Here is a 14,812-nt window from a genome sequence, read left to right as displayed (position 1 = left end):
AAACGCAAGGCAGAATTAAACAAGAACTCATGATGAGCCGAAATTTTGAAAGGTCAGGTTTCCGTAGCCCCGTCAAATATTTCGAAAACATGATGAAACGAAACCAGTACTTACACCAACCGTGTAGCCAAGCAGAAATAATCAGATTATGCTACATGAAATTACCGATCGCGTATCAACAAACCCTAGCTGGTAGATGCGGCGACAACAACGAGATATTTAAAGGTGCGTTAAGGGAACTCGATTTCGCTTTTAATGAGCAGCAAAACAGAGAAAGGAAAGTGCAAAAGGACACACAAAGGGCTAATTTGGAAAACCAGAATGAAAACGGTATAGGACAGGACTGGCACAATGATGGTCGTAGATCGCCTCAGCTAAACTTCCAACGTGAAAATCAAACAGGGAACAATCCCAATTGGACAAACAATCGAAATAACAGGCAGCATAATGATCAGAGAGCGAACACGTGGACAGTGGAGCAACAACAGAAACCACATCCGAACGCAGACGTATCAGAATTGGCAAGGAAGCGTACGCACCGAAAACAGGCATGAAGTTGAAATTCGGCCACCAAATACGGGACGTGTACAAGCGATCGAAGTAGACAATTATAATTGACTAGGCCACAGGTCGGGCACGACACAAAGACAGCCCGATACGGTCAAATGAACATGTTAGAATACGAAGATATGGGTGAACTACTATTAGAAGAAAATGATACGAAATGTAGGGCAGAAATATACCCTCTGGTAAAAATAAAGGTAGGCGAGATCAACTGCACGGCGATAATAGACAGTGGAAGCGAGCTGTCAGCAATATCTGACTCCCTATATAATGAATGTAGAGACTCCGTAAATCCACCAACGCTTGCAGTAAGGAAATTGAAAGTGAGGGGCGCGGTAGTGGTGAAAGTCACTGAAATTTCGCAAAAGACGCAAAGTGACTTTGACTGCCAAGGGCACAAACTCACAGAAAATCTGTTTGTCATTCCCAGATTAACAGCAGACATCACAATAGGGGTTGATTTTCTCTCCGCACAAAAGGCAATAATAGATTTGGGAAGAGGCGAACTTACTATAGGAGAAAAAGAGAGAATCACAATCAGGTTTGACAAGGAAACCATAAAGGCGCAAATCCCGACGAACTGCCGAAGGTTACAGTTTACTGACCGACAGGCCGAAAACGACAGTGTTCCCCGGGGAAAGATAAACAGTAAAGAACCTTGCATGACGGAGAGAGAAGAGCTACGGAAAATTCATCAGGAAATAGACACTAAAATGCAGGCGTTAACGAACATACCTCGTAGGTCGAAACAAGAGTTTGAAGTGACGCTGCACTATAATGCAAAAGTCTTTCTACCCAAGACCGGTACAGTAAAAGGATACCGATACAAATTCAATGTCAGGAAACAGAGACCTTTCCGCGTCCCACCCAACTTCACACCTTGGGCATACCGAGACAGAGTTTTGTCAGAATTACAAAAAATGAGGGATGATGGAGTCGTTGAACCGGCAACATCAGAATACAATAGCCCTTTAAGAGTAGTCGAGAAGAAGGATGGCGGAATCCGTCTTGTATTAGATTCGCGTCAGATCGGTACAATTATTGTCCCGGAAACGGATAGACCTGAACGATTAGGGGAACTACTCCAGAAATTCCACGAGATCACTGTATTCACCTCATTAGATATGAAGTCTAGCTTCTGGCAAATTGAGCTAGATCAAGCGTGCCGTAAGTACACTGCATTCATTGCATTTGGACAGTGCTTCCAATGCAGTAGGTTGCCATTCGGTTTATGTATCTCGTCAGCCGCATACGTTAGAGGCTTTAGTAGTATATTAAGTGACAACCTAAAAGAAAGGATCACTTGTTATGTCGACGACGTCCTCATAGCTGAGAGCACGTGGGAACGACATAACGCGCTACGGGGGTAAATGTTGGGCAGACTGAAGCAACATGGGCTAACGGCAAACATCAGGAAATCATGTTTTGGAAGCAGTCAGGTGCACTTTCTGGGTCACATAGTAAATAGTGAAGGTATCTCTCCTGATGCCGAAAGCCTGGCGGCTATAGCCGAATTTGCTACTCCAAAAATGAGGAAGCAACTGAGGGGATTCCTCGGAATAACCAATTTCTACAAGAAATTTGTTTATGTAAGCTCTTTAGCGACGCCTCGCCTCTGTCAGTTAACGAGTAAGAAGACACCATGAGTATGGGACGAGAATGCGGACAGGGGGTTTCGGGCGCTCAAATCAGGACTTGTTACGGCTCCCATACCGTCAGACCCGGATTTGTCGCAGGAATTTTGCATGGCGACGGATAGCGCGAAGACTGGATTAGGGGTGATGATATTTCAGGAGTACGACCAGCACGGAAAACAGGTACACAAAACAATCGCGTTTGGGAGTAGAGTTTTGACGAAGAGTGAACGCAATTATTCGGTGACGGAACTCAAAGCCCTAGCCATAGTTTGGGGTTTTCAAAAATTCTGATATTTCCTTTTTGGCAGAAAAACAAAGGTATATATACCGATTACAAGGCACTTGGATTCCTGCTGACTGCCAAACTCACGCACGGAAGACTGGCTCGATGGATTACCGCATTACAGGAATACGAGTTCACGACAGTACACGTACCAGGGTCCACCAATGTTATTGTCGACGCGTTGTCGAGTTCACCGTTAGGCATAACTTAACATGCCAGCAGAGGAGCTAGAACACGAACAGTTTTCATCAGTTCAGAGTGCGCCTGCTACACGGACGTCTGAGTCACAGCTCTTGTACAAGATAAGTAATTTAAGTAGTAATAAACTGTTTTTAACACTTTAAACTAATTTATTACGTTAATTATAATGCTCTGCAAGCGTACCATTAAAGGTTTTTGTCTTACTCGCGTATTTTCACGGTAATCACGTAAAGTTCGTTTTGTTTACATATCGCGGCCAGGCCGAACTTTTGAGTTTTCAGATTAAACTTCATACCGCAATCTTAAGTGCATTTACTGATAGTTTAGTGTGCTAAATACGTTTTCTGCCCCTTTATATCTGTAGAGTATCGTCATCTCTTAAGTAATTTCCAGTAAAAAAACTTCTGAACCACTGTTTACATAGTCGCGAGTAGGCCTAATTTTTCGTACACGTATTTTCCGGTAACTTAATTGTCTTTCTGTCACTAAAATCGATTTGTACCATGAGTGTAAAATGCCTGACGTGCCGTAGGATCGTTAGCTCCGGGGTCTGGTGTGATGGATGTAGTAACTTTTTTCATTGGGGCGACTGTAGTGGCGTGGGAATTGGGAAAATGAGTGAGACTCATCAGTGGTTCTGTAGGCTATGCAGTAGAGATAGGAAGATTGTGGAACAGGAGGGGAAAATTGCTGCCCTTCAGGCTGAATTAGATGAGGCTAGGCGAGAACTGGGCAGGTTAAGGGGGGAGAAGGGTAAACAGGGGTGGGAAGTGGCAACAGGCATGAGGAACAGGCCAAGAAATTATTCTGACAGCTTTGTTATTAATGTACAAAATAGGTTTGACCTGTTGCCTCAGTCAGAAACTGATGAGCCTCTCACAGAAGTAGATGTAGACAGGGCTCAACAAGCTTTCAGCAGCAAATTGATTAAGAATGTAGGAAAGTCTGCAAAGAGAAAGAAAGTCTTGTTGCTAGGTAGTTCGCATGCTAGGGGTGTGGGCCAACTTCTGCAGGATGAATTAGGGTTGGATTACCAGGTCACAAGTTTTTTTAAACCTAGTGCTGAACTTGGGCAGGTTACAGAGGATTTAGGTTCACTATGTAAAGGTTTTACTAAGGAAGACACCGTGGTTATTGTGGGTGGGCCGGGCAACAGTATTGACAGAGATCCGGGGTACAGCATAAAGTGTGACCTGGCAAAGATTGCATCGGCATCGAATCATACCAGTGTTGGGTTTGTGTCGGTTCTGGAGCGCCACGACCGACCTCATTTGACCTCTTCTGTCAGGAGAGTTAATTTGGAGTTGGAACGGCTACTTGGATCTGGTGCAGGGTCACACATTGGTGTGGTTCCTGTTGATTCACTCTGTAGGTGGGACTATACTAGACATGGCCTACACCTCAACAGGAAAGGGAAGGGTAAACTGGCTGGGCTGATAGCAGGAAATTTAATGGGGGGAGGAACTACATCTCATGGTGGAAACTCTTTTTTAGTGTAAGATCAGTGTCCAGTGGGAAACTTAGCCAGGCAAGTACTAAAGATGTTAAAAAAGTTCAAGATACTCACAAAAGTAAAGTGAAAAATAATGTTAGTATATTTCATCAAAATATTGGGGGATTGAAGAATAAAAGTACTAAAGATGTTAAAAAAGTTCAAGATACTCACAAAAGTAAAGTGAAAAATACTGTCAGTATATTTCATCAAAATATTGGGGGATTGAAGAATAAAATTGATGAGCTTCTGCTTTGTTTAGAAGATATAGAAACCAAGAATGTAATAGATATACTATGCCTGTCTGAGCATCACATTGTCACTGATATGCAAAAGGTTAGCATCAATGGGTACAAATTAGCTGCAGATGTAAGTAGAGATAATATGATGAGAGGAGGAGTTGCCATATATGTCAAAAGCTTCCACAGTGCAAAAAATTTAGAAACTAAAAAATTTTGTGTAGAGCAACATATGGAAGCATGTGCCACTGAACTTAAACTAAATGAGGGCACTTTCATAATTGGAACAGTGTATAGCTCCCCCTCAGGGAATTTCCAGCTATTTCTAGAAAACTTGGATGCTTTGTTGTGCTATCTGTCAGACAGGGGGAAGCAAATGATCATTTGTGGGGATTTCAATGTTGATTCCCTGAAAGAGTGTAATAGTAAGAATGACCTTTTAGTATTACTCAGTTCTTTCAATTTGAGCTCCGTCATTGATTTTCCTACTCGGATAACAAAGAACAGCAGTACATTGATAGATAACTTTTTTATAGACCAAGATAAGTTTAAGGACATAAATGCTTATCCTGTTGAGAATGGTCTTTCAGATCATAGTGCACAGCTTGTTACAGTACATGACATAGCTCCATGCAGTATAATAAATCAGACTTTCAAAGCAGTGCGTTCAATTAACAATATAAATATTGCAAACTTTAGGGAAAGCCTACAGCAGCTAGACTGGGATGAAGTGTATAAGGAACCCGATGCAAACTTGAAATATAACTTATTTCACAATACATTTTTAAGGGTATTTGAAAATTGTTTTCCCAAGAAAATAGTTAAACATAATTCCAAGAAAACATATAAAAAACCTTGGCTAACTAAAGGAATAAGAATATCTTGCAACCGTAAAAGAGAACTGTATCTAACAGCAAGAGGGAGTACTGACCCCGAAATTGTTCAATATTATAAAAACTATTGTGCGGTACTAAGAAAAGTTATTAAAAAGTCCAGAAGCATGTGTATCATGTCTGAGATCAGTAACTCTGATAATAAAATTAAAGCAATTTGGAATATTATTGAAAGGGAAACAGGGCAACCAAGAGCACAGGAAGACTTTAGTGCAATAAAACTGAATGACAAGTGCACTAACAAACAATCAGAAATTGAAAATATTTTGAATAATCATTTTTTAAATGTTGTGGAGAAAATAGGACCTAGATCTTCACTAGAAGAGGCAAGGCTATTAATAGAAGAGGCCATACCTGCACAGTTTGAAACAACTGTAATTCCACCAACCTCTCCCTCTGAAATCAGTAAAATAATAAACTCACTTGAAAGTAAAAGCTCTTACGGAATTGATGGCATTTCCAGCGAAGTACTTAAAGCTTGTTCCCCACAGATAAGTAGGATTCTCAGCCACTTATGTAATAGCTCTTTGGAGCAGGGTGTTTTCCCTGATGGACTGAAATATGCCATTGTAAAACCATTGCATAAAAAGGGGGATACGTCGGATGTCAACAACTACTGCCCAATCTCTCTTCTGACAGCTCTATCAAAAATTTTTGAGAAAGTAATGCATTCAAGAGTAGCCTCCCATATTTGTAAAAATAAAGTACTAACAAAATGTCAGTTTGGTTTTCAGAAAGGCTTTTCAACAGAAAATGCTATATATGCTTTCACTGATCAAATATTAAATGCTCTGAATAACCGGGCATCACCCATTGGTATTTTTTGTGATCTCTCAAAGGCCTTTGATTGTGTAAATCATGGAATTCTTTTAGATAAGCTAAATCATTATGGTTTGAGTGGGGCAGTGCACAAATGGTTTAATTCATACTTAACTGGAAGAATGCAGAAAGTTGAAATAAGTGGTTCGTGTAATGTTAAAACAACAGCTGATTCCTCAAACTGGGGTGCTATCAAGCATGGGGTCCCACAGGGTTCGGTCTTAGTCCTTTACTGTTCTTGATATACATTAATGACTTACCATTCCACATTGATGAAGATGCAAAGTTAGTTCTTTTTGCTGATGATACAAGTATAGTAATAACATCCAAAAGCCAAGAACTAAGTGATGTAATTGTAAATGATGTTTTTCACAAAATTATTAAGTGGTTCTCAGCAAACGGACTCTCTTTAAATTTTGATAAAACACAGTATATACAGTTCCGTACAGTAAATGGCACAACTCCAGTAATAAATATAGAATTTGAACAGAAGTCTGTAGCTAAGGCAGAATTTTCAAAATTTTTAGGTGTGTCCATTGATGAGAGGTTAAACTGGAAGCAACACATTGATGGTCTGCTGAAACGTCTGAGTTCAGCTACGTATGCTATTAGGGTTATTGCAAATTTTGGTGATAAGAATCTCAGTAAATTAGCTTACTATGCCTACTTTCATTCACTGCTTTCGTATGGCATCATATTCTGGGGTAATTCATCGTTGAGTAGAAAAGTATTCATTGCACAAAAACGTGTAATCAGAATAATTGCTGGAGCCCACCCACGGTCATCCTGCAGACATCTATTTAAGGATCTAGGGATCCTCACAGTATATATATTCCCTTATGAAATTTGTTGATAATAATCCAACCCAATTCAAAAGTAATAGCAGTGTGCATACCTATAACACCAGGAGAAAGGATGATCTTCACTATGCAGGGTTAAATCTGACTTTGGCACAGAAAGGGGTAAATTATGCTGCCACAAAAGTCTTTGGGCACCTACCAAACAGCATCAAAAGCCTGACAGATAGCCAACTAACATTTAAAAATAAATTAAAAGAATTTCTAGATGACTACTCCTTCTACTCATTGGCTGAATTTTTAGATATAAACTAAGAAAAAAAAACTTAATCATTAGTGTCATGCAATATTTTGTGTAATGCATCTTTTATTAACCTGACATGTTCCACATCATTACGAAGTGTCGTATTCATGATCTATGGAACAAGTATTAATCTAATCTAATCTAATCTAATCTTTTCGTTGTTTTACCTCTGAAAGGTGGCGTTCGAGAATTTCATTACCGTCACTATGCAGAATACCATGACGGAACAGGACAAGGATCCCACACTCCTGGAGATAAAACGGAAATGGAGGGATCATACACACGCAAATATACGCCAACACTACCTCCTTAGAAAGGACATTCTCTTTTATAGAACGAATATGGATGAGTCACTATGGGTAGTGTGTGTGCCAGAAGAAGTCATCAATAAATTAATTTGGTACACCCACTTAAGTTATGCACACTTTGGTGCTCGTAAATGTTTTCTAAAATTAAAATGTATATGTCCCTTTGAAAACAGAAAGGTGATGGCCGTCTGCAAAAGGTGCCAAAAGGCAAAGACGACAACAATAGAGTTGCAAGCCCCGATGTACCCAATCATACCCAATAAATTGCGCCTTATCGCGACCACTGATTTAATGGGTCCTTTGCCGGCGACGTCAAGGGGATATAGGTACATCCTAGTAGTGTTAGAACTAACGTCTAAGTTCGTTACTCTGACACCACTATGGAGAGCCACAGGCCTCACGGTAAGTAAGGCATTCTGCAAAGACTTCTTGACCGAGGTCAGAACGGTTGATGCAGTTCTTTCCAATAATGGCCTGCATTGCAAATGAGAGATTTGGAAGAGAATGTTACGGAGGCACAAAATAAAGCCTGTGTTCATCTCAAGGTTTAAACCCAGTTCAAACCCCTCAGAGAGAACCCCTCAGAGAACCCCTCAGAGAGAATAGGTTTCCTTATACCCACTACTTGCACCATATAAAAACCTGTGTACCTTCCTATCGACCAGTTATCTGTCTCAGTGAAGAAAACCCATGAAACTGCCCATCAATTCAGCACTTTGCCTTGCTGCTCACCTTGTGAACACACGTCACTGAACCTCAACGATCAGTGATAATCGACGAGAAAGCAGAGTGCCCATGGACTTTATTGCCAAGTTACTAGAGTGAATTCAGGCCAGAGACGCGCGTAGTTCATGCACACAGACTACAGTGTCCTCCTGTAAAGAAACTAGCATCGATAGTGTCAGTGTAATGTCAAGCAGTGCCTACGTGTTATGATCATACAAACAGTGGAGCTACATCAGACAGACTTGTACTAACACCCACAGACAAAACTTTATCGATGCCTTTTGTTTTTTATTTTGTAAACTGTATTAATTTAAAGCGTATCTGATTAATCATGTTTACACATTTTCCTGTTTGTGAACTCACTGAATACTTATATATTGTTTTCTTTATGATATTGAGAGGTCGATCCAAAAACAGGCATTGGTAATTTCCTTTAAAACAAATTGCCAAAGTAAATAACAATACTGACTCTATTGAATTTACAAGATGTACACCAAAAGTAAGTACTGGACTTACCCAGACAGGTTATCAATTATGTAAAGCGAACTGACTCATACACAGGAGACAGAAACACTTACAGACGCAATTACACAGGAAATTGTATATGTGATGAATATGAATTAGTTAGAATTAAATTGAATATCTAATTGTTTAAACGAACTGATAATGACGACACTGCCCTCTGCAAACATGAGAAGTGTTAATATTGGACGATCATGTGTATCAAATATGTTTTATGTTGCATTACTATAGATTCAGTTAGAGAAGGATGAGTGGTTACATAACAAGAACTTAATTTAAAATAAAGGGACTACCATTTGCCATAATTAGATAGAGAAATGTCATTGTTAGTTTACAGTTTTCTTTTGCTGACATAAGTAATTTTGCACCTGAACATTGTAATCGTCATGCCACAAACAAGGACTATTAACAACATGAAGCACAAACAAACCAATCTATAAATAATTATCATGTCAATTAATTTAAATTAAATTTAACCAAAGTTGGTAGAATCCCGAGTATGAATGATGCAATAAAGACACATTGGTTTTTATCTGTCCCACTGCCTTCGTAAAATTTGGAATGATAACGAGGGGAAAATGTAAATGAATTTTGTACTGCATAAGATGACACTATTAGAGTCACCTTGTGCAAGTACAAAATTGCTGGGAACGGGAAGGTATTGTAAGGTGGCATCATTTTAAGCCACATTGCAACTACCATGCCGGAAAGAAGACCCTTTAATAGTATAAACATCGAGACAGGAAACCATTAACAATACTGATATCGACTAGGGATCTTAATTTGTAGCAGAATATCTGCACATTGGGCGATAGTGAAGCGGATGGAGACGGGAGGCTGGCAGGGGAACTGGAAAGACACAAGCGCGGCAGGCAGACCTGAGAGCTGAAGACAACAGCGCCCGTAAGCTACTGCAAACCCCAGGCAGGTGGACCGCTGCTTAGCGAGAGCCACGTGGCCGAGGACAAGGAGAAGACGCAGGGGCTCGCTCACAAAACGCGTGGCGGCGTGTAGGTGGTTTTTCCAACGGCCAGAGCGGAAGCTTCTGGAACAGTCTGGAAGCTTCTAGAAGCTTCGGTCAGTTGCAAAACTGAGATTGGTCGGCGCTCGGAAACGAACACCTTCCAGCAACACTATTGGTCACGCACATTAAAGGGGGGAAGAAAAAAAAGAACAGGAGCTACGAAATGGCGTAGCGTCTAGGAAACACTTGTTATTGGAGCGTCGAGGAGCGAGGTTGATCCTGGCGAGGTGTGCGACCTCGGTACTTGGACAGAGTACTTGTAGCGAGAGCCTGAGGATCGTCTGGTGTTCCACGGTAGCCGTGGAGATGCCCACGGAAGCGTTTGGTGTGGTAGAATTTATGTTATCTCGCTGAGTCGAGAACCTTCTCAGCGATAAGCGTCAGATCACTGTAGTGGTCGTACATTCGCAACAGTGGTTAGGGAAGTAAAGTAAATTGCCGATCGCGTGTCTTTTTCGTTCTATGCTGAGGCTTCACGTTGCTAGTCGCGAGTGTAGTTCTAAATATAATTGCAATTGCATAGCTGATGTCAGTATTCCGCACTTGACTTAACGACCGTGAATATATCACAGGACAGTGCCAGACAGAGCGATTACCAAATGTGAATAGGCAGAACTATAATGTTGCTCGCACTGTGTAATCTTGAATAGAGTGAATTGCAGTAGACTAAAGAATTTAACACTACTGAGTGTATCATTTCATATCTAGTACTTTCCTTGGTCATTTTATTATCTCCATATTTGTGTATTTCATGTTTGCAACAACCTGGTGGAGGCAGTGTTTGTAGGTCAGCACATCTGAACATTCTAGCATATACTGAGGATATTGTTAGAAACCAACCAGATTTGCATACGACTAGTTAATGTCACAGATGGAGCAAAAGACAAGCTTACCCTTCTGGAGAGCGTATAAGTGTCAGGGCTACAAATTAGCGTTATAAAATCCATTGTGCAAAATTTTTCACTTATACGTTCGGCTCGCGGGCTTATCCATCAGCAGAAAAGAGCTAACCAGACGCGGTAGCTTACAAGGACAATAATACTTCACAAACTGAAGAAGTAGTTTATCAGAAGACAGTGACTATGAATCCTTTCATGGCTTTGACAGAGATTCAGTAGGAACTGAAGCTCAAGAAGAGGGTCATGAGATTAAAAACATACCTCGAAGATTAAACATAGAACCAATATATCAGATGTGGTCTGATCATGTTACTTACTATCTGAAAGAGGGACTTCCATATGAAGACACTGATGTCAAATAAGCTTTGAAAGGGGCAAATAATGAAGCATGGAAAAAAGCAATTAAGAAAGAATTTTCATCTCTAGTTCATAATAACACATTTGAAGAAGTAGAGATACCCAGGGAACACAAACCACTCAAGACTAAGTGAGTATCAAAGATAAAGCCTGGGACTAGCAGTACACCAGACACATTTAAAGCACACATAGTGGTAGAAAGATGTGCTCAAGTTCAAGGTGTTGATTATCAAGAAACCTTTGTACCAATGGTCAGGCATGTATCCATTAGATATCTCTTGTCGATGGCAGCTCGAGGTGACCTGGAGATCGATCATGTTGACATCACTACTGCTTATGTGTATGGAGACTTAAATGAAAAAATGTGTGTCATTCAACCAGAACATTTTGCAACTCTTGGAATAGTATGTAGGCTGAAGAAATCTGTTTATGGACTCAAACAGGTTGGGATGAATTGGAATAAAAAAATTGAAGAAGTGTTAATAAAACCGAAAATCAGCAGATCACACACTGATCCATGTATCTGTTTTCACAGAGATGGCATCAAAGTAGTCATCATAGCTTTAAATGTCGTTATGTTATTATTCTTAAATGGCAGTAGTGTTTTGGATTAATTCAAAAGTTCTTTGAAGAGATTTTTTGAGAGAAATATTTGCCATTGGAAATTATGTGGGATTGTGATAAAGGAAAACTCAGGATCTCTGAGAAATCCTCTGCAAAAAAAGTTCTGAAAAAATTTGGAATAAGTGAAACCATGACAGTGTCAAAGGAAAAATCTGGATCTCTCAGAAATCTTTTGCAAAAAAAGTTCTGAAAAAATTTGGAATAAGTGAAACTATGACAGTGTCAACCCCTCTTGAACTTGGTTTGGACTTTGAAGGTGATATCAAGGAACCATATCAAGAAGCAATAGGAAGTCTTCTATATCTATTCCAAATCTCCAGGTCTGATATATGTTTCACTGTAAATCTCCTTAGCAGATATAATCATTGATTTAAAAAGATTCATTAGTTGGTGGTAAAAACATTCTTTATACATTTAAAGGGAACCATGGACTACAAGGTAGAATTTTCTAGAGATGGTAACAGAGAAATAATGGCCTTCAGCGATGCAGACTGGAAAATAAAATCAATGGCAGACGATTTGTAACTTGTTCATGCATAAAATTGCAGAATTCTTTAATTGATGGTTTAGTGGAAGACAAAGATTATTGCACTTTCTACTTGTGGAGCTGAATATATGGCCTTGGCATCAACTGTTCAAGGTTTACTGTGGTTAAAACTATTTATTTTCGAGGTAAATCCAAGCAGTGTCATAAAGCCATTTAGAGTGTATTGCGAAAATAAAGGAGCCATTCAGTTAGCCAAGAATCTAGTGACAAACTATAGATCAAAGCATATAGATATAAGAATTCATGTTGAGTCAGGTGTTATCAATGTTGAACGTCTGCCTTCTGGAAAACGGTAATTAATGGTTTCACAAAACCACTTAGCAATGCCAGACATAAAACGTGTGTAAGAAACTGTGACCTTGTGAAATAAGTGAAGGCTTGACTGTACATTTAGACTTAATACTGTGTGTCGATGTAAGTTTAAGGGGATGTGTTAATGTATGTTAATTGTATACTCTATTGTGTTATAATTACTCAGTGGCTGTTATGTGTTCTGATGTGCATAGTTGTTGTTATGCACGTACTAATTAATTAATAAAACGTCGTTTCAGAAAGCTTTCACGTTTATATTATAAATACTCGGAAAACTTCTGATTTCAGTGGCGCTTGAGCATCACTATGATTGCTATGCTATGGTCTTAATGCTATTTTCACCTTAGCAAACGAATAACCATTCTTGAGCAATGCAGTGGTGAGATGTTTTAATTCTGTGTCAAGCTGCTCTGATTCACAGATTTTCCTTACTCTATCTGCCATAGTTTTTATGAAGCCTCGTTGTTGTTGTGGGTGGTGGTTTATGAAGCCTCGTTGTTGTTGTGGGTGGTGGTTAGAATCCAGGTGTAGGTAACGGTCTCTGTGTATGGCTTGTCAGTAAACTGTGTGTCCCAAGCTATCATCTTCTTTCTTGAATACTAGTCAATCAAGAAATTTCATCTTCCGCCTGGCTCCTCCTTCTTGGTAAACTGAATCTTCGGGCTGATCCTGTTAAGATGTTTGTGAAAACAATCCAGTTTCTGCCTGCCATGCCGCCACAAAACACATGTATCATCCACGTAATGGAACCAAATATTTGGTATTTTGTTGGCTGTTTCCAATATCTGCTCATCGAATTTTTCCATAAAGAAATTCGCTATTATCAGGCTTAAGGGGCTCGCCCTAGCAACACCATCCGTCTGTTCACAGAACTCTTCGTTCCATTTGAAATACGTGGTTGTGAGGCAATATTTAAACAGTTGCTCAACATTGGAACAGAAAATGTGATTCAGCTGTTGCAAGACTTCCTTGAGTGGAACCATACAACTATTTAGAAATTAACAGACTGACAGATCAGCTGTTGTGGAACATGCTTTACAGCCAGGAGACCACCACATTCATTTTGAGCAGACTCAAGTACTGGCAGGGACAAATGGATACCACCAAAGGCTATACAGAGAGGCCATAGAGATTGTGAAACACCCAGAAATTTTAATAGGAAGGAGAAGGACGTGAAATTGAATGAAATTTGGATTCAGGTGCTGAAGAAGATGTATATCAGTCTTCCATCATGGGATGATAGTAACACCAGACGACGTCAGTCGAAAACGGCCAGTTGTGCTAGCGTATTCAAAAAATTTGACGTCACGCCACTGCGTGGAGGCTGCGGAAGCGCTTTTTACTGTAGTGAGTAGCAATCCAGGGTGTGAATCGGATATTCAACGAATTTACGATCCCCCTTGAAAATGTCCTCCGCAGATGGAGACGAAACGTCGGGTTTTGAAGTAAAATCCTTTAGACCGTGGCATAATAGCCCATAATATTTCATTAACTGCGACAATTTCAGCTGTGAAAGTTTACATTTTACAATTACTCAATGACAGCGCCATTACGATACTGTTATATTTACATTGGATTTTAATGAGGTTCAAGAATAGTTTTAAATATCTAAAGCCAGAAATAAATTTCTGTTCCACAGTAACAATTACAATCAGAGAGTGAAGCAAAAAATTATTATAAATATAACAAAATAAAAAAATCCTTTACATTATTGACTGTTCTGTCGTAATACAAACCTCAGAAAGTTCACATATTCAGTTGCAGTACTTTTTAACCCACTTCACCACTTCAAACAATGATGTGCTAAGGGATTGTAAGGAGTTGCTGAATGCTAGGATGATACTTCTATCGCACTGTCCATCACGGCACCGTCACGTCAAGCTATTCTTCACGTCAAGTCAATTCAAGTCACATGATCTCAACTAGCATGGCTGTCCACAACTGTTTTCACGAGACGAATTTCAACTGTTTCTATGCTTGAAATGCACATACACCCCGTGGTACCTCATATATGCGGAGACTTGGTATGCACATTGGTACACAAATGACACTTACTGGATTCAAATGCTTTCCAGCTTGCAAAGATAGTCTGTATATTAGAGAAGGAAGAAGTACAAAACAGCACAATTCCAAAAATATCATTACGTGGTACAGAAAGTGACTTCCATACACTATACAAGAAGCTAGGACAGGTTTTGTTATTAGTCCAGTGAAAATCTTTGTGCGATCGTCATATCTTCCTCAATACCTATCACTTCAAGATC

The sequence above is a fragment of the Schistocerca gregaria genome, chromosome 1 (assembly GCF_023897955.1).
Source record: "Schistocerca gregaria isolate iqSchGreg1 chromosome 1, iqSchGreg1.2, whole genome shotgun sequence".
Taxonomy (NCBI): domain Eukaryota; kingdom Metazoa; phylum Arthropoda; class Insecta; order Orthoptera; family Acrididae; genus Schistocerca; species Schistocerca gregaria.
This window is presented reverse-complemented; position numbering follows the sequence as displayed.